Source organism: Oncorhynchus mykiss, chromosome 29 (genome assembly GCF_057628025.1).
Source record: "Oncorhynchus mykiss isolate SJ-2025 chromosome 29, ASM5762802v1, whole genome shotgun sequence".
Classification (NCBI taxonomy): Eukaryota; Metazoa; Chordata; class Actinopteri; order Salmoniformes; family Salmonidae; genus Oncorhynchus; species Oncorhynchus mykiss.
In genome coordinates, this window is record NC_143050.1 from 6530646 (window position 1) to 6550464 (window position 19819).

Here is a 19819-nt window from a genome sequence, read left to right on the forward strand (position 1 = left end):
TGATCCTCGATCTCCTGTTTTTTTAGAACTATGTTGAATTCTTACTTAATTACTTTAAAAGCTGTACGCTCCATGTTTTCTTACATTATCTCTCCCTGCAACATGAAACCTAGAAACAGGAAACAGGAAACGGAGTCCTTCGGAGTTTAGTTCTGCATCATATGAGACGCTGACAGCAGCTTGGGTTCCCATTGGGATGGACCAATGCATGGTAGTCTTTGATTATCAGTATTGCAGTTAAAATTATTAAGTAGTTTTAAATTCTTGTAATGTGTCGAGGGAGATTATCAGTGGTCTTGTATGTCTTCCATTTCCTAATAATTTCTCCCACAGTTGATTTCTTCAAACCAAGCTGCTTACCTATTGCAGATTCAGTCTTCCCAGCCTGGTGCAGGTCTACAATTGTGTTTCTGGTGTCCTTTGACAGCTCTTTGGTCTTGGCCATGCAGACTATTGGACTTGAGCCCGTTTTAGTTGCATAATGAGTCAGTTTACAACGGCACATTCCCGCTTATTAGTAGTAATAACTTGGTATTGGTTAGGATGTTGGCACTGGAGAGATATTGCAACAACAAGGGGAAGCCCAGAAAGTGTCTACGTCCAGATGTGTTATTGCTGTCTATTAACATGTCTAAGGAAGTAGGTGAAGAGCCACGGTCGAGTCTCAGTTCCTGGTAAGGCCAGGCTAGTTTCTGTGGAACTACACAAGGGGAGAGACATGGAGTTCAACATTGAGGCGAGGACACCAATGGAAGAGAGAAGAAACATCAGGAAAAGGCAGTTAAAGGGTTGTATCCCAACAACAATCTAACTGTTGTCTTATCTCACACACACACACACACACACACACACACACACACACACACACACACACACACACACACACACACACACACACACACACACACACACACACGTCCCTGCCCAACAAGGTTCTGGACTCAGGCTGGGCCACGATAACACAAAGAGGAGGAAAAGACTCAGTTCCTGCATAGCAACAGAGACGGATTGTTTATCCTTGACACAGAAGGAGGTGACTTAGTCGGAAGGCATAAATCTATTCTGTGTGACCTGTATGCGTGTTATGGAGCTGTAGCATCCAGTTTGGGTGTAATACATTTAGTCTCAGCTTCCTTTGGTGTCCAACTGGATTTGTACCAGAACATAGAACCTAACAAGTAGGAAGATCCCTCCTGAGCTCCAGAACATAGAACCTTACAAGTAGGAAGATCCCTCCTGAGCTCCAGAACGTAGAACCTTACAAGTAGGAAGATCCCTCCTGAGCTCCAGAACATAGAACCTTACAAGTAGGAAGATCCCTCCTGAGCTCCAGAACATAGAACCTTACAAGTAGGAAGATCCCTCCTGAGCTCCAGAACGTAGAACCTTACAAGTAGGAAGATCCCTCCTGAGCTCCAGAACATAGAACCTTACAAGTAGGAAGATCCCTCCTGAGCTCCAGAACGTAGAACCTTACAAGTAGGAAGATCCCTCCTGAGCTCCAGAACATAGAACCTTACAAGTAGGAAGATCCCTCCTGAGCTCCAGAACATAGAACCTTACAAGTAGGAAGATCCCTCCTGAGCTCCAGAACGTAGAACCTTACAAGTAGGAAGATCCCTCCTGAGCTCCAGAACGTAGAACCTTACAAGTAGGAAGATCCCTCCTGAGCTCCAGAACATAGAACCTTACAAGTAGGAAGATCCCTCCTGAGCTCCAGAACATAGAACCTTACAAGTAGGAAGATCCCTCCTGAGCTCCAGAACGTAGAACCTTACAAGTAGGAAGATCCCTCCTGAGCTCCAGAACATAGAACCTTACAAGTAGGAAGATCCCTCCTGAGCTCCAGAACATAGAACCTTACAAGTAGGAAGATCCCTCCTGAGCTCCAGAACATAGAACCTTACAAGTAGGAAGATCCCTCCTGAGCTCCATGTGATCTATCTTAATGGGTGTATGGATGAACACAAGGCCCTTCTCCAGAAGTTGCTATGCTGCAAGCCTAAAAGTAACTGATACTGATAGGTTAAAGGACATATGAGTGTTGGGGAGCAAAACTAGTACACTCTTAATAGTTTAATTGGTCTAGCCAGCAGTTAAAAATCTTTACAGCTGTATCTGGTCTCCATTACACTGAATCGTAATGTGCTGTGTGGATCATCCTACACTGTGTGAATCGTAACGTGCTGTGTGGATCATCCTACACTGTGTGAATCGTAATGTGCTGTGTGGATCATCCTACGCTGTGTGAATCGTAATGTGCTGTGTGGATCATCCTACGCTGTGTGAATCGTAATGTGCTGTGTGGATCATCCTACGTGGTGTAAATCGTAATGTGCTGTGTGGATCATCCTACACTGTGTGAATCGTAACGTGCTGTGTGGATCATCCTACGCTGTGTGAATCGTAATGTGCTGTATGGATCATCCTACTCTTTATTTAACCCGTATTTTACCAGGTCAGTTGACTGAGAACACATTCTCATTTATAGTAACAACCTGGGGAATAGCTACAGAGGAGAGGAGGGGGAACAATGAGTGAATTGTAAGCTTAGGATAATTAGGTGACCATGAAGATCCGATTGGGAATTTAACCAGGACAACGGGATAAACACCCCTACTCTTACGATAAGTGCCATGGGATCTTTAGTGACCACAGAGAGTCAGGACACCCGTTTAACTTCTCACCTGAAAGACGGCACCCTACACAGGGCAATGTCCCCAATCACTGCCCTGGGGTATTGGTATATTTTCTTTTGACCAGAGGAAAGAGTGACACCTACTGGCCCTCCAACACCACTTCCAGCAGCATCTAGTCTCTCGTCCAGGGACCAACCAGGACCAACCCTGCTTAGCTTCAGAAGCAAGCCAGCAGTGGGATGCAGGGTGGTTTGCTGCTGGCTAAAGTGCTAAATGTTTTTTTTTTTAGGTTTGTATCATTTGATTTACACAACACTTTGAAGCTTGTTAAACAAACAAGAAATAAGACACACAACAAAACAGAAAACTTGAGCGTGCATAACTATTCACCCCCCCCCAAAGCCAATACTTTGTAGAGCCACCTTTTTCAGCAATTACAGCTGCAAGTCTCTTGGGGTATGTCTCTATATGCTTGGAACATCTAGCCACTGTGGATTTTTGCCCAGTCTTCAAAGTAAAACTGCTCCAGCTCCTTCAAGTTGGATGGGTTCCACTGGTGTAGAGCAATCTTAAGTCATACCACAGATCCTCAATTGGATTGAGTTCTGGTCTTTGACTAGGCCATTACAAGACAATTAAATGTTTCCTGTAAAACACGCGAGTGTTGCTTTAGCAGTATGCTTAGGGTCATTGTCCTGCTGGAAGGTGAACCTCCGTCCCAGTCTTAAATCTCCGGAATCCTGAAACAGGTTTCGCTCAATAATTTCCCTGTATTTAGCACCATCAATTATTCCTTCAATTCTGACCAGTTTCCCTGCTGATGAAAAACATCCCCACAGCATGTGGGGATGGTATTATTGGGGTGATGAGAGGTGTTGGGTTTGCGCCTGACATAGCGTTTTCCTTGCTGGCCAAAAAGCTCAATTTTAGTCCCATTTGACCAGAGTACCTTCTTCCTTATGTTGGGGGCGTCTCCCACATGCCTTTTTCTTTAAGCAATGGCTTTTTTTCTGGACACTCTTCCAAAAGCCCAGTTCTGTGGAGTGTACGGCTTACAGTGGCCTATGGACAGATACTCCAATCTCCGCTGTGGAGCTTTGCAGCTGCTTCAGGGTTAACTTTGCTCTCTTTGTTGCCTTTCTGATTAACGCCTGGTTCGTGAGTTTTGGTGGGCGGCCCTTTCTTCGCTGGTTTGTTGTGGGGCAATATTCATTCAATTTTTTAATAATGGATTTAATGGTGCTCCATGGGATGTCCAAAGTTTTGGATATTTTTTTACAACCAAACCCTGATCTGTACTTCTCCACAACTTTGTCCCTGACCTGTTTGGAGAGCTCCTTGGTCTTCATGGTGCCACTTGCTTGGTGGTGTTGCAGACTCTGGGGCCTTTCCAGAACTGTCATATATGCACTGAGATCATGTAACAGATCATGTGACAGATTGCACACAGGTGGACTTCATATAACTAATTATGTGACTTCTGAGGGTAATTGGTTGCACCAGATCTTATTTAGGGGCTTCATAGCAAAGTGGGTGAATACATATGCACACAACATCTTTCCGTTTTTTTTGTTGTACATTTTTTTTGAAACAAGTAATTTTTTTCATTTCACTTCACCAATTTGGACTATTTTGTGTATGTCCAGTACATGAAATCTAAATAAAAATCTATTTAAATTACAGGTTGTAATGCAACAAAATAGGAAAAACGCCAAGGGGGATGAAAACTTTTGCAAGGCACTGTATGAGATGAGTAATGCAAAATATGTAAGCATTATTAAAGTGACTAGGTTGTTGTCCTTGATGATCTTTTTGGCCTTATTTTGGGTGCTGTAGGTGTCCTGGAGGGCAGGTAGTTTGCCCCTGGTGATGCGTTGGGCAGACCACTCTGGAGAGCCCTTCGGTTGTGAGCTGTGCAGCTGCCGTACCATACAGCCCGACAGGATGCTCTCTCTTGGGCATCTATAAAAGTTTGCACTGTTGCGCCTTCTTGTCTGTGTTGGTGGACCATTTCAGTTTGTCAGTGTACTCCAAGGAACTTGAAGCGTTCCACCTTCTCCAATGCGGTCCCATCGATGTGGATAGGGGGGGTGTTCCCTTTGCTGTTTCCTGAAGTCCACGATTATGTCCTTTGTTTTCTTGACGTTGAGTGAGAGGTTATTTTCCTGGCACCACACTCCCAGAGCCCTCACCGCTGCTCGTCATTGTTGGTAATCAGGCCTGCGATTATCTTCTTTGTTTTGTTGACGTTGATCAGAGGTTATTTTCCTGACACCACACTCCCAGACCCCTCACCTCTTCTCGTCATTGTTGGTAATCAAGCATAATACTGTTGTGTCATCTGCAAATTTGATGATTGAGTTGGAGGCGTGCTTGGCCACGCAGTCATGGGTGAACAGGGAGTACAGGAGGGGGCTGAGCATGCACCCTTGTGGGGCCCCAAAGTTGAGGTTCAGCAAAGTGGAGGTGTTGTTTCCTACCTTCACCACCTGGGGGTGGCCTGTCCTCCCTCCTCTCTCCCTCTCATCCAGGCAGGGTCAGAGAAACCCCACCCACTGGGGAGTCAAACCCATCCAGTCAGATTGAGCCCAAAAATATATATATATTGTTTATTTTAATGCTTGTCAGTGTTCAAAACAGGACATATTTTGTATTTTTACACTGTAAAACATTTCCTGTAAAATGTACAGTACCTTACTGGCAAAAATTGGCAAGTAATTTCATGGAATTGCAATGCCAAGCGTTGGTTGGAGTGGTGTAAAGCTCGCAGCCAATGGACTCTGGAGCAGTGTAAACGCGTTCCTCAAGGCAGTTCGACGGACGAATCTGGGTTTGGCGGATGTCAGGAAAACGCTACCTGCCCGAATGCATAGTTCCAACTGTAAAGTTTGGTGGAAGAGGAATAATGGTCTGGGGCTGTTTTTCATGGTTCGGGCCAGGCCCCTTAGTTCCAGTGGAAAATCTTAACGCTACAGCATACAATGAATGACATTCTAGACAATTCTGTGCTTCCAACTTTGTGGCTATAGTTTGTTTCAGCATGCCAATGGCACAGTGAACAAAGCTAGGTCCATAAAGATATGGTTTGTCGAGATCTGGGTGGAAGAACTTGACTGGCCTCCACAGAGCCCTGACTTCAACCCCTATTGAACACCTTGGGAATGAATTGGTACGCCGACTGCAAGCCAGGCCTCATTGCCCAAAATCAGTGCTCGGCCTCACTAATGCTGAAGCAAGTTCACACTGCAATGTTTCAACATCTAGTGCAAAGCCTTCACAGAAGAGTGTTGTCACCTTTTTTTTTATCTCTTTTGTCTCTTTTTTTGGTTTGGTCAGGGCGTGAGTTGGGGTGGGCATTCTATGTTTTTTGTTCTATGTTTTGTATTTCTGTGTTTGGCCTGGTATGGTTCTCAATCAGAGACAGCTGTCTATCGTCGTCTCTGATTGAGAACCATACTTAGGTAGCCTGTTCCCACCTGTGTTTGTGGGTAGTTGTTTCCTGTTTTGTGTTGTTCACCTGATAGGACTGTTTCGTTTGTTCACCTTTGTTATTTTGATTTCATTGTTCAGTTTAATAAATTTACCGTGGACACGCACTACGCTGCATTTAGGTCCGATCCTTCATATTCCTCATCCGACGAAGAAGAAGACAATCGTTACAAGTGGGGGCTGTTAAAGCAACAAAGAGTGGGACCAACTCCATATTAATGTGTGTGTGTGTGTGTGTGTGTGTGTGTGTGTGTGTGTGTGTGTGTGTGTGTGTGTGTGTGTGTGTGTGTGTGTGTGTGTGTGTGTGTGTGTGTGTGTGTGTGGAGGTTGTTATAGCAGCAAAGTGGGGGACCAACTCCATATTAATGCCCAGGATTTTGGAATGAGATGTTCGATGAGCAAATTGGGAAAATATACGACAACATTCTTATTCAGAGCAATAAGACAGGTAGATAAATATTATAACAAGATGCAATCATGTACCATTAGTGAGAAGAGTGAAAATATATTTATTTTTATCTTTGGATTGTAAAATAATTAGAAATAGGCTTCAGCAGTAGCGTCGTCTGGGTTTAGATCATCATTGTAAAATAGAAATTAGTTTTTATGAACTGACGTACCTAGTTAAATATATATTTTTAAACATCTCAAATAATTAGATATAGTCATCTATTTCCTACTATTTATTTCATTTCCATGTCAATTTTAAGAATAAATTCCTCACCTTTTCTGACTGATGATTTCATACTCGCGAAATCGCCTACGACAAGTTAGGATGGGCTACGTCCCATCTCATTTCAGTGGACCTCTTCACAGTAGTAAGTGTATAAACTCAAGTGTTTTCCTCTATGCGACCTGAAGTAGAACGGTAGAACAGACCTTTTTCCATTGACGTTTGTAGGTCTGAATACAGAAATGTCAAATTTCTCAAGTAGACAATATTTCATTTATCAACATAATACATATCACAACTATTTTAGAATAAATTCCTTACCTTTTCTGGCCTTGATGAGTTTTATTCCCGAGGTAGCCATACAACAAATTAACGTGCGCATCTCATTTAATTGGGCCTATTAGATAGGCTATTATATTTTATAGTTTTCGCTCTAGCCTAGCATAGCCTAGCCTACAGTATATGCATCCAACATGGAGCGCAGTTTATAACACACAGTACAATTATTTAAGACCGTTGATCTTTTGCATTGAAATGTGTAGGTAAGTAGACCTACTGTAGTTTTCATTTCTTTCCACAACAATTCAGAAATGGTCAGGTGTCAAATGTCACCGGAAAAGAAAACGTTCTGCCAAAGACAATTGACCAAGTTCACCATTGCTATTTCCTGTAGATACAGTGCCTTGCGAAAGTATTCGGCCCCCTTGAACTTTGCGACCTTTTGCCACATTTCAGGCTTCAAACATAAACATATAAAACTGTATTTTTTTGTGAAGAATCAACAACAAGTGGGACACAATCATGAAGTGGAACGACATTTATTGGATATTTCAAACTTTTTTAACAAATCAAAAACTGAAAAATTGGGCGTGCAAAATTATTCAGCCCCTTTACTTTCAGTGCAGCAAACTCTCTCCAGAAGTTCAGTGAGGATCTCTGAATGATCCAATGTTGACCTAAATGACTAATGATGATAAATACAATCCACCTGTGTGTAATCAAGTCTCCGTATAAATGCACCTGTACTGTGATAGTCTCAGAGGTCCGTTAAAAGCGCAGAGAGCATCATGAAGAACAAGGAAAACACCAGGCAGGTCCGAGATACTGTTGTGAAGAAGTTTAAAGCCGGATTTGGATACAAAAAGATTTCCCAAGCTTTAAACATCCCAAGGAGCACTGTGCAAGCGATAATATTGAAATGGAAGGAGTATCAGACCACTGCAAATCTACCAAGACCTGGCCGTCCCTCTAAACTTTCAGCTCATAGAAGGAGAAGACTGATCAGAGATGCAGCCAAGAGGCCCATGATCACTCTGGATGAACTGCAGAGATCTACAGCTGAGGTGGGAGACTCTGTCCATAGGACAACAATCAGTTGTATATTGCACAAACCTGGCCTTTATGGAAGAGTGGCAAGAAGAAAGCCATTTCTTAAAGATATCCATAAAAAGTGTCGTTTAAAGTTTGACACAAGCCACCTGGGAGACACACCAAACATGTGGAAGAAGGTGCTCTGGTCAGATGAAACCAAAATTGAACTTTTTGACAACAATGCAAAACGTTATGTTTGGCGTAAAAGAAACACAGCTGAACACACCATCCCCACTGTCAAACATGGTGGTGGCAGCATCATGGTTTGGGCCTGCTTTTCTTCAGCAGGGACAGGGAAGATGGTTAAAATTGATGGGAAGATGGATGGAGCCAAATACAGGACCATTCTGGAAGAAAACCTGATGGAGTCTGCAAAAGACCTGAGACTGGGACGGAGATTTGTCTTCCAACAAGACAATGATCCAAAACATAAAGCAAAATCTACAATGGAATGGTTCAAAAATAAACATATCCAGGTGTTAGAATGGCCAAGTCAAAGTCCAGACCTGAATCCAATCGAGAATCTGTGGAAAGAACTGAAAACTGCTGTTCACAAATGCTCTCCATCCAACCTCACTGAGCTCGAGCTGTTTTGCAAGGAGGAATGGGAAAACATTTCAGTCTCTCGATGTGCAAAACTGATAGAGACATACCCCAAGTGACTTACAGCTGTAATCGCAGCAAAAGGTGGCGCTACAAAGTATTAACTTAAGGGGGCTGAATAATTTTGCACGCCCAATTTTTCAGTTTTTGATTTGTTAAAAAAGTTTGAAATATCCAATAAATGTCATTCCACTTCATGATTGTGTCCCACTTGTTGTTGATTCTTCACAAAAAAATACAGTTTTATATGTTTATGTTTGAAGCCTGAAATGTGGCAAAAGGTCGCAAAGTTCAAGGGGGCCGAATACTTTCGCAAGGCACTGTACTGTCTGTAGATACTGTCTTGGCCAAATTCCAATATTTCCAAAGTACAGTATACAGCAAATAAGGTGTCACCATAACAGGTCGAATGATGTGTGTTTTTCAGGCGGATTTAAAATGCTCGTTCAAGCGCCAACACTTTTTTGACCTGATTTATAACGGGAAGGCGTGCGTGTATGGCGTGCGCCAAGTTTATAAATCTCAATATTTTTTCGTACGTGCTTATAAACTCAGCAAAAAAAAAGAAACGTCCTCTCACTGTCAACTGTGTTAACTTTCAACAAACTTAACATGTGTAAATAAAGATTCAATGTGTCCCTGAACAAAGGGGGGTCAAAAGTAACAGTCAGTATCTGGTGTGGCCACCAGCTGCATTAAGTACTGTCCTAAGTTCTCATCTCCTCTTCATGGACTGCACCAGATTTGCCAGTTCTTGCTGTGGGATGTTACCTCACTCTTCCACCAAGGCACCTGCAAGTTCCCGGACATTTCTGGGGAGAATGGCCCTAGCCCTCACCCTCCGATCCAACAGGTCCCAGATGTGCTCAATGGGATTGAGATCCGGGCTCTTCACTGGCCATTTGCAGAACACTGACATTCCTGTCTTGCAGGAAATCACACACAGAACGAGCAGTATGGCTGGTGGCATCGTCATGCTGGAGGGTCATGTCAGGAAGGGCCTGCAGGAAGGGTACCACATGAGGGAGGAGGATGTCTTCCCTGTAACGCACAGCGTTGAGATTGCCTGCAATGACAACAACCTCAGTCCAATGATGCTGTGACACAATGCCCCAGACCATGACGGACCCTCCACCTCCAAATCGATTCCTCTCCAGAGTACAGGCCTCGGTGTAACGCTCATTCCTTCTACGATAAACGTGAATCCGACCATCACCCCTGGTGAGACAAAACCGCGATTCGTTAGTGAAGAGCACTTTTTGCCAGTCCTGTCTGGTTCAGTGACGGTGGGTTTGTGCCCATAGACGGCGTTGTTGCCGGTGATGTCTGGTGAGGACCTGCCTTAACAACAGGCCTACACACCCTCAGTCCAGCCTCTCTCAGCCTATTTTGCGGACAGTCTGAGCACTGATGGAGGGATTGTGCATTCCTGGTGTAACTCGGGCAGTTGTTGCTACCATCTTGTACCTGTCCCGCAGGTGTGATGTTTGGATGTACCAATCCTGTGCACGTGTTGTTACACGTGGTCTGCCACTGCAAGGACGATCAGCTGTCCATCCTGTCTCCCCGTAGCGCTGTCATAGGCGCCTCACAGTACGGACATTGCAATTTATTGCCCTGGCCACATCTGCAGTTCTCATGACACCTTGCAGCATGCCTAAGGCACGTTCAAGCAGGTGAGCAGGGACCCTGGGCATCTTTTTTTTTGTGTTTTTCAGAGTCAGTAGAACGGCCTCTTTAGTGTCCTAAGTTCTCAAAACTGTGACCTTAATTGCCTACCGTCTGTAAGCTGTTAATGTCTTAACGACCATTCCACAGGTGCATGTTCATAAATATTTATGGTTCATTGAACAAGCATGGGAATTAGTGTTTAAACCCTTTACAATGAAGATTTGTGAAGCTATTTGTATTTTTACCAATTATCTATAAAAGACAGGGTCCTGAAAAAGGGACGCTTCTTTTTTTACTGAGTTTATATTTAGAGTTAAATTTATGCAACGGTTATGAATGAGGCCCCTGGTTGGCAGGGAGCTCAGCACCAGAGATGTACTGGGCCGGACGCATTACCGTCTGAAGCGCCTCGCTGTCGGATTCCCGAGCATTTGTCATACCAGGCGGTGATTCAGCCAGTCAAGTTGCTCTCAATGGTGCAGCTGTAGATTCTTTTGAGGATCTGAGGTCCCATGACACATTTTTTTTCAGCCTCCTGAAGAGAAATAGCGTTATCGTGTCCTCTTCACAACTGCCCTCTTCACAACTGTCCTCTTCACAACTGTCCTCTTCACAACTGTCCTCTTCACAACTGTCCTCTTCACAACTGCCCTCTTCACAACTGTCCTCTTCACAACTGTCCTCTTCACAACTGCCCTCTTCACAACTGTCCTCTTCACAACTGTCCTCTTCACAACTGTCCTCTTCACAACTGCCCTCTTCACAACTGTCCTCTTCACAACTGTCCTCTTCACAACTGTCCTCTTCACAACTGTCCTCTTCACAACTGTCCTCTTCACAACTGTCCTCTTCACAACTGCCCTCTTCACAACTGTCCTCTTCACAACTGCCCTCTTCACAACTGTCCTCTTCACAACTGTCCTCTTCACAACTGTCCTCTTCACAACTGTCCTCTTCACAACTGTCCTCTTCACAACTGTCCTCTTCACAACTGTCCTCTTCACAACTGTCCTCTTCACAACTGTCCTCTTCACAACTGTCCTCTTCACAACTGCCCTCTTCACAACTGTCCTCTTCACAACTGTCCTCTTCACAACTGTCCTCTTCACAACTGCCCTCTTCACAACTGTCCTCTTCACAACTGCCCTCTTCACAACTGCCCTCTTCACAACTGCCCTCTTCACAACTGTCCTCTTCACAACTGTCCTCTTCACAACTGTCCTCTTCACAACTGTCCTCTTCACAACTGCCCTCTTCACAACTGTCCTCTTCACAACTGCCCTCTTCACAACTGTCCTCTTCACAACTGTCCTCTTCACAACTGTCCTCTTCACAACTGTCCTCTTCACAACTGTCCTCTTCACAATTGTGTTGGTTTGTGTGGACCATGATAATTCCTTAGTGATGTGGACACCGAGGAACTTGAAGCTCTCAACCCTCTCCACTACAGCCTTGTCAATGTGGGTGGGGGGCGTGCTCGGGCCCTCTTTTTCCTGTAGTCCACAATCAGCTTGTTTTGTCTTGCTGACATTGAGGTTGTGATCGTGGCAGCACTCTGCCAGGTCTCTGACCTCCTCCCTATAAGCTTTCTCATTGTCATCAACCGATTTTTGAGATGTCTACTTGTCTGACAAACACTGCTCTGGCGCTGTCACCTTTCACCTTCACCAGCAGATGCGGAAGTGAAAATGATTGAGACGAATCCAATGCAAAAACGAGATATCTCTTAAATTTACCGATTTTTATGTGGATTTTTTTATTACGCTACTTAAATTTCCGCAGTGGCGTGGACATCGACCTTTTAATATCGATGGAGCCTACTCGTTGCCTGCTGGCTCATGAGTGGTCCGTGTCAACAGGTGGTCCTGTGTGAGGAGAAATGTAGTAGTCAGAGTGGATCAGTAATTAAATATCTGGATTTGTTGTGAACTGTTAAATAATTTCACTGTGGGGGATCGAATTTGATCATAATAAACACATTTTTGAGCCCATAGTTTACATAGGCTTTCTGTGTGTTTATCCGAGGGTGCGTACCTGCCTGAGGGTGCGTACCTGAGGGTGCGTACCTGAGGGTGCGTACCTGAGGGTGTATATCTGAGGGTGTATATCTGAGGGTGTATGGGTGCATAGCAGAGTGTGTATATCTGAGGGTGTATAACAGATATCCAAACTGCTGGATTTCGATGGGGATTCCTTTAGTGCGTGCGTCAATCAACTCTATAAGTACCGCCTTGTAATAAACATTGGAGAAGGCATGCTACCAGAGAGGCATGGTTTATATAGCTAGATAGCTCCTCTACTGGTGCCAAAATTTGACTTTATGGTGTCAGCAAATATACTTAAAAGTTTACCCTATTCATCTATGGCAATGATACTTATCGGTTTCCCCTTTCATCTGTGTTTGGTGTTAGCTATTTACTGGCTAGCCAGGCCTTCATCTGTGTCTGGTGTTAGCTATTTACTGGCTAGCCAGGTCGTCATCTGTGTCTGGAGTTAGCTAGTTACTGGCTAGCCAGGTCTTCATCTGTGTCTGGTGTTAGCTATTTACTGGCTAGCCAGGTCTTCACCTGTGTCTGGTGTTAGCTATTTACTGGCTAGCCAGGTCTTCATCTGTGTCTAGCCAGGTCTTCACCTGTGTCTGGTGTTAGCTATTTACTGGCTAGCCAGGTCTTCACCTGTGTCTGGTGTTAGCTATTTACTGGCTAGCCAGGTCTTCACCTGTGTTTGGTGTTAGCTATTTACTGGCTAGCCAGGTCTTCACCTGTGTCGGGTGTTAGCTATTTACTGGCTAGCCAGGTCTTCACCTGTGTCTGGTGTTAGCTAGTTACTGGCTAGCCAGGTCTTCATCTGTGTCTGGTGTTAGCTAGTTACTGGCTAGCCAGGTCTTCAACTAGCATGGAACAAAACGAGGGGAAAGGTTGTTCAAAACTGACGCAGTTGTCAAGTCTTCTACCAAACCAAATCAAATGAAATCACATTTTATTTGTCACATACACATGGTTAGCAGATGTTAATGCGAGTGTAGCGAAATGCTTGTGCTTCTAGTTCCGACAATGCAGTAATAACCAACAAGTAATCTAGCTAACAATTCCAAAACTACTACCTTATACACACAAGTGTAAGGGGATAAAGAATACTTACAAAAATATATATGAATGAGTGATGGTACAGAGCGGCATAGGCAAGATACAGTAGATGGTATCGAGTACAGTATATACATATGAGATGAGTATGTAAACAAAGTGGCATAGTTAAAGTGGCTAGTGATACATGTATTACATATAGATGCAGTAGATATAGAGTACAGTATATACATATGAGATGAGTATGTAAACAAAGTGGCATAGTTTAAAGTGGCTAGTGATACATGTATTACATATAGATGCAGTAGATGATATAGAGTACAGTATATACATATGAGATGAGTATGTAAACAAAGTGGCATAGTTAAAGTGGCTAGTGATACATGTATTACATATAGATACAGTAGATGGTATCGAGTACAGTATATACATATGAGATGAGTATGTAAACAAAGTGGCATAGTTAAAGTGGCTAGTGATACATGTATTACATATAGATGCAGTAGATATAGAGTACAGTATATACATGAGGTGAGTATGTAAACAAAGTGGCATAGTTAAAGTGGCTAGTGATACATGTATTACATATAGATACAGTAGATGGTATCGAGTACAGTATATACATATGAGATGAGTATGTAAACAAAGTGGCATAGTTAAAGTGGCTAGTGATACATGTATTACATATAGATACAGTAGATGGTATTGAGTACAGTATATACATATGAGATGAGTATGTAAACAAAGTGGCATAGATAAAGTGGCTAGTGATACATGTATTACATAAAGATGCAGTAGATGATATAGAGTACAGTATATACATATGAGATGAGTATGTAAACAAAGTGGCATAGATAAAGTGGCTAGTGATACATGCATTACATAAAGATACAGTAGATGGTATCGAGTACAGTATATACATATGAGGTGAGTATGTAAACAAAGTAGCATAGTTAAAGTGGCTAGTGATACATGTATTACATATAGATACAGTAGATGGTATTGAGTACAGTATATACATATGAGGTGAGTATGTAAACAAAGTGGCATAGTTAAAGTGGCTAGTGATACATGTATTACATATAGATACAGTAGATGGTATCGAGTACAGTATATACATATGAGATGAGTATGTAAACAAAGTGGCATAGTTAAAGTGGCTAGTGATACATGTATTACATATAGATGCAGTAGATATAGAGTACAGTATATACATGAGGTGAGTATGTAAACAAAGTGGCATAGTTAAAGTGGCTAGTGATACATGTATTACATATAGATACAGTAGATGGTATCGAGTACAGTATATACATATGAGATGAGTATGTAAACAAAGTGGCATAGTTTAAAGTGGCTAGTGATACATGTATTACATATAGATGCAGTAGATATAGAGTACAGTATATACATATGAGATGAGTATGTAAACAAAGTGGCATAGTTTAAAGTGGCTAGTGATACATGTATTACATAAAGATGCAGTAGATGGTTGATCGCCGAAATGAAACTTTGGACGTTATTGATCACGTGCTTCTGATAAAGTGATACAGGCATCGGCTTCCAAGTATACTGCTTAGTGATTTGGACGCTCCGGTATCAAACACAACATCACTACAACTCAATGCATCCAATTTGGCGTTTCAAAGAGCTGTCAGTCAAGTCGAGCTCATGAATATAAGCTCCCCACACACTCAGCCTCTCTTTTCAAACTTCCTGGTAGGCAGTTAACCATGACAGAAAAAGTACTTTTGAGAATGACTGTTCAGGACCTTCAAATTGTTAAGTATTTAGCAATCAAAACAAGAGTCTGGTAGCATCAGTTGTGATGTGTGTATAGTATGAATTTACACTATATATACAAAAGTATGTGGACAGCCCTTCAAAATAGTCGATTCGGCTATTTCAGCCACACCCGTTACTGAGGGGTGCATAAAATTGAGCATCTCCATAGACAGACTGGCATTAGAATGGCCTTACTGATGTTGACACCATCAGGATAGGTCTGTAGGTGTTGTAGTTAGAGAGAACTGATGTTGACACCATCAGGATAGGTCTGTAGATGTTGTAGTTAGAGAGAACTGATGTTGACACCATCAGGATAGGTCTGTAGGTGTTGTAGTTAGAGAGAACTGATGTTGACACCATCAGGATAGGTCTGTAGGTGTTGTAGTTAGAGAGAACTGATGTTGACACCATCAGGATAGGTCTGTAGGTGTTGTAGTTAGAGAGAATTTATGTTGACACCATCAGGATAGGTCTGTAGGTGTTGTAGTTAGAGAGAACTGATGTTGACACCATCAGGATAGGTCTGTAGGTGTTGTAGTTAGAGAGAACTGATGTTGACACCATCAGGATAGGTCTGTAGATGTTGTAGTTAGAGAGAACTGATGTTGACACCATCAGGATAGGTCTGTAGGTGTTGTAGTTAGAGAGAACTGATGTTGACACCATCAGGATAGGTCTGTAGGTGTTGTAGTTAGAGAGAACTGATGTTGACACCATCAGGATAGGTCTGTGGGTGTTGTAGTTAGAGCGAACTGATGTTGACACCATCAGGATAGGTCTGTAGGTGTTGTAGTTAGAGAGAACTGATGTTGACACCATCAGGATAGGTCTGTAGATGTTGTAGTTAGAGAGAACTGATGTTGACACCATCAGGATAGGTCTGTGGGTGTTGTAGTTAGAGCGAACTGATGTTGACACCATCAGGATAGGTCTGTAGGTGTTGTAGTTAGAGAGAACTGATGTTGACACCATCAGGATAGGTCTGTAGATGTTGTAGTTAGAGAGAACTGATGTTGACACCATCAGGATAGGTCTGTAGGTGTTGTAGTTAGAGAGAACTGATGTTGACACCATCAGGATAGGTCTGTAGGTGTTGTAGTTAGAGAGAACTGATGTTGACACCATCAGGATAGTTCTGTAGGTGTTGTAGTTAGAGAGAACTGATGTTGACACCATCAGGATAGGTCTGTAGGTGTTGTAGTTAGGGGGAACTGATGTTGACACCATCAGGATAGGTCTGTAGGTGTTGTAGTTAGAGAGAACTGATGTTGACACCATCCGGATAGGTCTGTAGATGTTGTAGTTAGAGAGAACTGATGTTGACACCATCAGGATAGGTCTGTAGGTGTTGTAGTTAGAGAGAACTGATGTTGACACCATCAGGATAGGTCTGTAGGTGTTGTAGTTAGAGAGAACTAATGTTGACACCATTAGGATAGGTCTGTAGGTGTTGTAGTTAGAGAGAACTGATGTTGACACCATCAGGATAGGTCTGTAGGTGTTGTAGTTAGAGAGAACTGATGTTGACACCATCAGGATAGGTCTGTAGGTGTTGTAGTTAGAGAGAACTGATGTTGACACCATCAGGATAGGTCTGTAGGTGTTGTAGTTAGAGAGAACTGATGTTGACACCATCAGGATAGGTCTGTAGGTGTTGTAGTTAGAGAGAACTGATGTTGACACCATCAGGATAGGTCTGTAGGTGTTGTAGTTAGAGAGAACTGATGTTGACACCATCAGGATAGGTCTGTAGGTGTTGTAGTTAGAGAGAACTGATGTTGACACCATCAGGATAGGTCTGTAGGTGTTGTAGTTAGAGAGAACTGATGTTGACACCATCAGGATAGGTCTGTAGGTGTTGTAGTTAGAGAGAACTGATGTTGACACCATCAGGATAGGTCTGTAGGTGTTGTAGTTAGAGACAACTGATGTTGACACCTTCAGGATAGGTCTGTAGGTGTTGTAGTTAGAGAGAACTGATGTTGACACCATCAGGATAGGTCTGTAGGTGTTGTAGTTAGAGAGAACTGATGTTGACACCATCAGGATAGGTCTGTAGGTGTTGTAGTTAGAGAGAACTGATGTTGACATCATCAGGATAGGTCTGTAGGTGTTGTAGTTAGAGTGAACTGATGTTGACACCATCAGGATAGGTCTGTAGGTGTTGTAGTTAGAGAGAACTGATGTTGACACCATCAGGATAGGTCTGTAGGTGTTGTAGTTAGAGAGAACTGATGTTGACACCATCAGGATAGGTCTGTAGGTGTTGTAGTTAGATAGAACTGATGTTGACACCATCAGGATAGGTCTGTAGGTGTTGTAGTTAGAGAGAACTGATGTTGACACCATCAGGATAGGTCTGTAGGTGTTGTAGTTAGAGAGAACTGATGTTGACACCATCAGGATAGGTCTGTAGGTGTTGTAGTTAGAGACAACTGATGTTGACACCATCAGGATAGGTCTGTAGGTGTTGTAGTTAGAGAGAACTGATGTTGACACCATCAGGATAGGTCTGTAGGTGTTGTAGTTAGAGTGAACTGATGTTGACACCATCAGGATAGGTCTGTAGGTGTTGTAGTTAGAGAGAACTGATGTTGACACCATCAGGATAGGTCTGTAGGTGTTGTAGTTAGAGAGAACTGATGTTGACACCATCAGGATAGGTCTGTAGGTGTTGTAGTTAGATAGAACTGATGTTGACACCATCAGGATAGGTCTGTAGGTGTTGTAGTTAGAGAGAACTGATGTTGACACCATCAGGATAGGTCTGTAGGTGTTGTAGTTAGAGAGAACTGATGTTGACACCATCAGGATAGGTCTGTAGGTGTTGTAGTTAGAGAGAACTGATGTTGACACCATCAGGATAGGTCTGTAGATTTTGTAGTTAGAGAGAACTGATGTTGACACCATCAGGATAGGTCTGTAGGTGTTGTAGTTAGAGAGAACTGGTGTTGACACCATCAGGATAGGTCTGTAGGTGTTGTAGTTAGAGAGAACTGATGTTGACACCATCAGGATAGGTCTGTAGGTGTTGTAGTTAGAGAGAACTGATGTTGACACCATCAGGATAGGTCTGTAGGTGTTGTAGTTAGAGAGAACTGATGTTGACACCATCAGGATAGGTCTGTAGGTGTTGTAGTTAGAGAGAACTGATGTTGACACTATCAGGATAGGTCTGTAGGTGTTGTAGTTAGAGAGAACTGATGTTGACACCATCAGGATAGGTCTGTAGGTGTTGTAGTTAGAGAGAACTGATGTTGACACCATCAGGATAGGTCTGTAGGTGTTGTAGTTAGAGAGAACTGATGTTGACACCATCAGGATAGGTCTGTAGATGTTGTAGTTAGAGAGAACTGATGTTGACACCATCAGGATAGGTCTGTATGTGTTGTAGTTAGAGAGAACTGATGTTGACACCATCAGGATAGGTCTGTAGGTGTTGTAGTTAGAGAGAACTGATGTTGACACCATCAGGATAGGTCTGTAGGTGTTGTAGTTAGAGAGAACTGATGTTGACACCATCAGGATAGGTCTGTAGGTATTGCAGTTAGAGAGAACTGATGTTGACACCATCAGGATAGGTCTGTAGGTGTTGTAGTTAGAGAGAACTGATGTTGACACCATCAGGATAGGTCTGTAGGTGTTGTAGTTAGAGAGAACTGATGTTGACACCATCAGGATATGTCTGTAGGTGTTGTAGTTAGAGAGAACTGATGTTGACACCATCAGGATAGGTCTGTAGATTTTGTAGTTAGAGAGAACTGATGTTGACACCATCAGGATAGGTCTGTAGGTGTTGTAGTTAGAGAGAACTGGTGTTGACACCATCAGGATAGGTCTGTATGTGTTGTAGTTAGAGAGAACTGATGTTGACAACATCAGGATAGGTCTGTAGGTGTTGTAGTTAGAGAGAACTGATGTTGACACCATCAGGATAGGTCTGTAGGTGTTGTAGTTAGAGAGAACTGATGTTGACACCATCAGGATAGGTCTGTAGGTGTTGTAGTTAGAGAGAACTGATGTTGACACCATCAGGATAGGTCTGTAGGTGTTGTAGTTAGAGAGAACTGATGTTGACACCATCAGGATAGGTCTGTAGGTGTTGTAGTTAGAGAGAACTGATGTTGACACCATCAGGATAGGTCTGTAGGTGTTGTAGTTGGAGAGAACTGATGTTGACACCATCAGGATAGGTCTGTAGATGTTGTAGTTAGAGAGAACTGATGTTGACACCATCAGGATAGGTCTGTAGGTGTTGTAGTTAGAGAGAACTGATGTTGACACCATCAGGATAGGTCTGTAGGTGTTGTAGTTAGAAAGAACTGATGTTGACACCATCAGGATAGGTCTGTAGGTGTTGTAGTTAGAGAGAACTGATGTTGACACCATCAGGATAGGTCTGTAGGTGTTGTAGTTAGAGAGAACTGATGTTGACACCATCAGGATAGGTCTGTAGATGTTGTAGTTAGAGAGAACTGATGTTGACACCATCAGGATAGGTCTGT